Genomic DNA, 7578 nt, shown 5'->3' on the forward strand with positions numbered 1-7578 from the left:
GCTTGGTTCGATTAAATATTTGATTAGCTTGAGTTCTTGAAAATGAATAATTTTTATATTATATATATAATAAATGTTTTTTAATATATAGGATAATTTTGTATTATATATAGAATATAAAAATATATTTACATAAATTTGCTTTCATAATATATGTTATAAAATATATCCATTCTATAATATATACACATGTATGTATGTATGTATGCATGTATGCTTTTACAATTCAGATCTGTATTAGTTTTATTTCTACAATAACAAAGAAAAAGAGTAGAGAAGAAAGAGAAGAGAAAGATTGGTTCGAACTAGAGAAGAAGACTCTCTAGTCGGCCAGATATTATTTATAGGTTTCTAATTAGAAATACAAAGATAGTTATGCCCCTAATTATGTATGGGACACAACACTTAAACCATAATATAAAAGACATTACACCACACTCTTAACATAAAAAAATGACCAAACTACCCCTTTACGATCGACTCTAACACTCCCCCTTAAGCTGGTGAGTATATGCCATATAGTCCTACCTTGTTACATATGTAGTCCACTCTTCCCAAAGTCAACCCTTTGGTGAACAAGCCCACCATTGACTTCATGTGTTTACATATGCAATACTTATCACTCTAATGAACACATTCTCTCTCACAAAGTGATAATCAAATTCTATTATGGTCGCATAATAGTTAAATAATTCAACTTAACCATCAACCTCTTGTACCTTTTAGAATCTTTGAACTCCTTACCTACATCATTACTCAACTTGACATTTGGTTCCATGGGTGTTTTATCTGGTTTGGCACCCAACAATTTTGTCTCCTTTAATAGGTCAAGAAAATACTTCCTCTGGCATAAATTAATATGATGCTTAAAACTTGCTACCTCTATCCCCAATAAATATTTTAATTTACCATTATCCTTTTTTGGAAGTGATCATGCAAAAAGTTCTCCAGTATATTAATTCCCAACCTGTCACTACCAGTAATAACAATGTCATCTACATATACCACCAACAAAATCTTCCAAGCACTCGAATCATTGCTAAATACTGAATGGTTAATCTGATAGTGTTTCATGTCAAATTCTTTCACCACTTTACTAAATCTACCAAATCACGCACGAGGAGATTGTTTAAGTCTAAATAGCCTTCTTGAGTCTACACATCTTTCCATTCTCCCCTTGAGCAACAAACCCTGGTGGTTGCTCCATGTAGACCTCCTCAAGAAGGTTACCATGTAAAAAAGGCATTCTTGATGTTGAGCTGAAACAGAGGTCAACCATATATAGCATCTGGGGAAATCTAAACATGGATTGAGCCAATCTTAGCAATAGGAGAGAAGGCTTTTGTGTAGTCAATGCCATATAACTATGAATAACCTTTTGCAACCAAATGAGCTTTCAACTGTTCTACACTATCATTTGGCAAATACTTGATAGTGTATACATAGTTATAACCTACAACATGCTTGCTAAGAGGGAGCGGTGAGATCCCACATATGATTATGAGCTAGAGCATAAAGTTTTTCTTCTATTGCTTGATGCCACCTTGGAGAGGTTAGAGCTTCTTGGACATTCTTAGGAACAAAAACAAAAGATAATAGAGAAACAAACTATTGATAGGAGGAAAAACATGAGATATAAAAATTGTTTGGGCTATGGTTGAGCTGGTCCTAGGTGCCACGTGGCAACCTCCATGGCCATCTTATCTCTTTGTCCACGTTGGCACCACGTAGGGTGGATAAGCGCGACCAAGGAGCCCCATACGGATAAGGAGGACAATGCCGCCAGGGAAGAGGACTTATCCCGAAGACCTCGGCGGATAACTTCATCCCGACAACCCCAAAAGCCTCATCCAAATAGGACATGGATCTTTGGCTATAAATAAGTAACCCCTGCTCAAGGTAAGAGACTTTTTGACTCTTCAGACTTCATACTATTATTGTGCTTCTGCTCGGACCAGCATTATTCTCAACTGCTCGACCCGACCACCTATCTCTCACATCATTGACTTGAGCATCGGAGTGCCTACCCGAGGAATAACTCCTCAAGCATCTAGTCTCTTTCTTGGTTTCAGATCTTGCTGCGTGACTTTGTCCTTCCACCCTAGCTTCGCCAGTTGACAGGACTATCTGATTGCGATCTTGATTCAGAGCACCTTGGATCGGACAACATCAGATTGGTATCGTTTGTGGGAAACGTACAAAAAGTCATTCCCAAGTTTTCTTCCGCACAATCAAGAATCATGCCAAGAAACACATCCGACCGCTCTACAGCTCGATCCCCATCTCGGGGATCTTGTTCTCATCACAACTCTCCACCTCGGGAGCCCCAACAACAAGTCATAGTTGACCCTGCATAGTTCTAGGTGATGTAGCAGAAGGTCAACCAGATTCTTGCAATGATGCAGATGCTGGGACAGCCAACACAGGCCCCTCGGACTGTTCCCCCTTCCGTCCAAGAGCTTACCAGGGATGATCCACACCCCGAGGATCCCAAAAAGTGCCACTCAAACAGGCATAGGGCTTGGTCTAATAAAGAAAGACAGTCATCAATAAGACTAGACTCTCCAGTCTAGTCCCGTGCACATGACGACCACAATGAATCGCACCAATCCACCTGGGTTTTGGCGAAAGATCGGCTCAGCCAACGTCCTCCATAGTAGGCAATCTCTATTGTAGAATCCAGCTCAATCTGAGATCAACTTGTGGTGCCGAAAGGAGAAAGGTCTACATGTGCGGACCCAACCAACAAGGATGTAGAAATCAAAGAACACAAAGAGTGCCTAGTCGATCAGGAACGTAGCATAGCTGACAGAAGCATGACTCCTCCAACGACCTGACTCACAGATCTCTGCGGCCAACTTGCGAAAGAATTAGTCTTTATTCAGGAGACCATAGACGTTTTCCCGCCGAATGGCTAGTGGGCTTCGCAGTTCGAGAAGTACAATGGAGCCACAGAACCCAATGACCATGTTGAAGGTTTCGAAGCTGTGATGATGTTGCACGACTTGTCTGAGGGGCTGATGTGCAAGGCCTTCGTCGCCACCCTCCAATGAGTTGCCCGGACCTGGTATGCTTCCCTTTCCCCATGGTCCATCTCTTCGTAGGAGCAGCTAGAGACCAGTGACATTGGAAGACTTCAGATAGCCTCATGCAGGTGCAGTAGAGGAAGGGTGAAACCCCTAGAGAGTACTTGGCGAGGTTCAACACCGAGGCCCTACAAGTCCACGCCCTAAACCAGTCCGTAGCCATGATGGCCATCATGAATGGCTTGCGTTCTTCCGCCTTCAGCTTCTCATTGTCAAAGAACCCTCCTCCAAACCTAGCCGCGCTGATGAAGCACACCCAAAAGTACATGAACGTCGAAGAGACATAGGCGCAGCAAAAGAACGAGGAGGAGCAGCCTGACTGAAAGAGGAGAGACCATGACGAGCGCAGTCCGGATCGAGACAACAAGAGATAGGGCCGACGACCTGACCGAAGACCGAGAACCCCGCCACCAACATACAGAAACTTCACACCCTTGGTTGCACCTCGGCCCGAGATTGACGCTTCGTCAGATGGCCCAAGAAGATGAAGTTCCAGAACAACAAGATAAGCCGAGACAAGTATTGTGACATCCATAGAGACCACGACCACAAGACAAAGAGCTATTGCGATCTGCGCCACCACCTCAAAGACCTCGTCAGGCGTGTGTACCTCGGCGGCTTTGTAGACATCAAAGATCATAAGCCAAAGGAGGAAGCACATTGGCCTGACGGACCTCCAGCCCGAGCTCCCTTTGTCAAAGTCATTGTAGTAATTTCAAGTAGAATGGCGTCTGGTTGAAAGCAGCTCGACCTACAAGGCATATGCCCGGTTGCACCAATTGAGGATAGGAGCAAAAGAGATGGTGGTAGGACGATCCGATCACCTTCACCGAAGACGACCTCAGGGGGGTCCGGACCCCACACGATGACACCCTTGTGATAACCGCCGGAATAGTCAACTTCGAAGTTCGACACATGATGGTAGATACGGGAAGCTCGGCCGACATCCTCTTCAAAGAAGCATTTGAGAAGCTCGGCATCAGTAGGGACCGTCTCACTCCGGTCAACACTTCCCTAGTAGGCTTCTCCATAGACTCTCTTATGCCGCAAGGAAAGATCACCCTACCTCTTCTGATTGGAGACAACGACATCACCACTATAGCGATGGTCAACTTCATTGTTGTTTGAGTCCTCTCTCCATACAATGCCATCCTTGAACGACCAACCTTGAATGCTCTACGAGCCTCAGTTTCCACATATCATTTGGCAATCAAATTCTTGACCCCATACAGAGTAGTCATTGCTCGCAGAAACCAAAGGACCACACGACAATGTTACCTGACAGCCTACCGAGGAAGGCCTCATGCTGCCGAGACCCTTAGCATGGAGAACATGGATATGAGGGACAAGCTGAGGACACAGTTTAGCCAGCCCGTCAAAGACCTCATCCAAGTACCGGTCTCCAATGAAGACTCCGAGACGACGATCCAGGTTGGATCCCTCCTGGAAGATTGTCTTTGGGAAGACATCATACAATTGCTGAAGGACATTGCTGATGTGTTCTCCTAGTTGGCAGCAGACATGTCAAGGATTGACCCCATGGTCATCACCCACTACTTAAACACCAACCCGCGCTACCGACCCAATAGGCAGAAGAAGAGGATATTTGCTTCAAAGCAGTGGCAAGTGATCAACGAAGAGGTTCAGAACTACTCGATGCCAGCTTCATCTGAGAAGTAGAATACCCAGATTGGCTAGCGAACATGGTGATGGTTAAGAAGGCCAACGGGAAGTGGTGAATCTGCATCGACTTCATCGGCCTAAACAGGGCTTGCCAGAAGGATAGCGTTCCCCTATTGAGGATCAACTAGCTCGTCGATGCAACGACGGGGCACAAACTCCTAATATTCATGGACGTGTTTTCAGGCTATAATCAGATCCAAATGCAACCAGGCGACCAGGAGAAGATTGCCTTCATAACCGACTAAGGATTGTACTATTACAAAGTAATGCCCTTCGGTTTGAAGAACACCGACACTACCTATCAGCGGCTGGTGAATCAAGTATTCAAGGACCAGCTCGGCTGCAACGTGCTAGCATATGTAGATGACATGCTGGTAAAAAGCAAGAAGGTCGAGCAGCACCTAGCCAATCTCAATGAAGTTTTCGACACCCTCAGGAAATACTGAATGAAGCTGAACCTGACGAAATGTGCCTTCGGCGTCGACTCCGGAAAATTCCTGGGGTTCATGGTCATGCAAAGGGGGGTTGATTCCAACCCAGAAAAGATCAAAGCCATCATCGACATGAAATTACCTTATACCTACAAAGAAGTGCAGCACCTCACCGGACGATTAGCTGCCCTCAATAGGTTCATGTCAAAGTCCGTGGATCAGTGCCTGCCCTTCTTCAAGGCACTAAAAAAGATAAAGGACTTCTAATGGACCGAGGAGTGTAGACGATCCTTCCACAAAATGAAGAGTACCTAAGTTCGCAACCACTGTGCACAAAGTCGAGCCCTGGAGATGTACTACTGCTTTACCTCTTGGCTAGAGACTAGGTGGTCATTTCGGTCTTGGTAAAGCAATAAGACCGAACACAGAGGCTGATGTAGTACACTAGAAAAGTCCACACTGGTGCGAAAACTCAATATTCAAACTTGGAGAAGGTCGCCCTGGCCGTAGTCACCTCAACAAGAAAGCTCAGGCCGTACTTCCAAGCTCACAACGTCCGAGTGCTTACTAACCAGCCTCTCAAGCAAGTCTTGCAAAGGCCAGAAGCATCTAGCCACCTAGTCAAATGGAGTGTGGAGTTGAGTGAATTCGACATCGACTAAACGCCTCGGCCCACCATCATAGCCCAGGCCTTGGCTGACTTCCTGGCCGAGTGCACATTCTCGCCATCAAAGCTCAGTGCCACTAGTTTGGACTCTCCACGTGGATGGCTAGTTCAACTAGCAAGGTAGCGGAGCCGAGCTCATCCTTCTAGGCCCGGACAACACCGTATTAGAGCACACCATCAGGTTCGAATTCAAAGCATCAAATAACGAAGCTGAGTATGAAGCCCTAACCACTAGACTTCGGCTTACCGTGGACCTCAGTGCTTGACGAGTTGAAGCATTCATTGATTCCCAAGTGGTAGTTAACTAGATCCTTGGCCACTTCGAAGCAAGGACACTAACTATGGCGAGTTACCTACAAAGGGTGCTAGAGCTCGTCCAACGGCTTGAACACTTCATCACACAACAAATCCCCCAAGCCAAGAACATATGAGCTGATGCACTCTCAAAGCTTGCTAGCTCGCCATGCACAGACCTCGACCCGACACTCCGGATGGGATACCCTTGCACATCCCAACATTTCAAAGACAGCCTTTCTCATCCTCCCTATTCAACAAGGTCCGTTGTGGATGGACCCCATAGCTCAGTATCTGGAGGACGATACACTTCCATTTGATTGAACCAAAGAAAAAAGGCTCGTACACAGGTCAACCCGGTATTGCCTCATCCAAGGACAAATCTACCGCCGGTTACACACTCTCCCCTACATAAGGTGTCTCCCCAGTAGAGGCCGACTACGCCCTCAAGGAGATACATGAAGGTAGGGGGGTAAACGGATCGAATTCGAATCCAATTAAATATTCAAATATTCGATTCGATTCAAATTCAATTAATTAATTATTTTAGAAAGTTAATATATATATATAATAAATATTTTTATTGATATAAAGTATATAAATATATAAATTATTTATATAACTTAATTATTATATATAAAATATTTTATATATTATATATAAGAATTAAATAATTGGTTGAATTTGGATATTTATCAAATTGAATAAGGTCATATCAGAATTCGAATTCGATTAACTATTCGATAAGAATATGATATCCGAATTCGACCGATTAGATATTCAAATTATCCGAATTCGATTCGATTATGCCGAATATCAAATTCAAAATCGGATTTTTGAATACCGTTGACACCCCTACATGAAGGTATCTGTGGAGATCACCTCGGCGCCTGAACCTTGGCACACAAGGCACTTCAGCAAGGTTATTTGTAGCCCACCATGAAGTAGGACAAAACCCATCTTGTTAGGAAGTGTGACTGTTGTCAGAGAAACTCAATTCTCCACCATCAGCCATCAGTTCCTCTGACGCCCATCACTAGTCTATGGCCCTTCACCCAATGGGGGATGGACATCCTTAGACCCTTCCCTAACGTGGCTGGACAAAAGAAGTTCCTCCTTGTCGCGGTAGACTATTTCACTAAGTGGGTGGAGGCCGAACCCTTGGCATGCATCACCACAAAGAATGCCCAAAATTTCCTCTGTAGAGCATAATTTTCCATTTTGGTATTCCTCAGGTCCTCATCATCGACAACAACTCCCAGTTCATAGATAAAAAATTCGAAGCCTTCTACGCTAAACTGAAGATAGACCACCGGACTACGGCCGTTCACTATCCATAGAGCAATGGGCAGACCGAAGTGATCAACTGAACCCTACTCCATGGCTTGATGACCAGACTTGACAAGGCCAAGGGAAG

Source organism: Nelumbo nucifera, chromosome 6 (genome assembly GCF_055504915.1).
Source record: "Nelumbo nucifera cultivar China Antique chromosome 6, China Antique-T2T, whole genome shotgun sequence".
Lineage (NCBI taxonomy): Eukaryota > Viridiplantae > Streptophyta > Magnoliopsida > Proteales > Nelumbonaceae > Nelumbo > Nelumbo nucifera.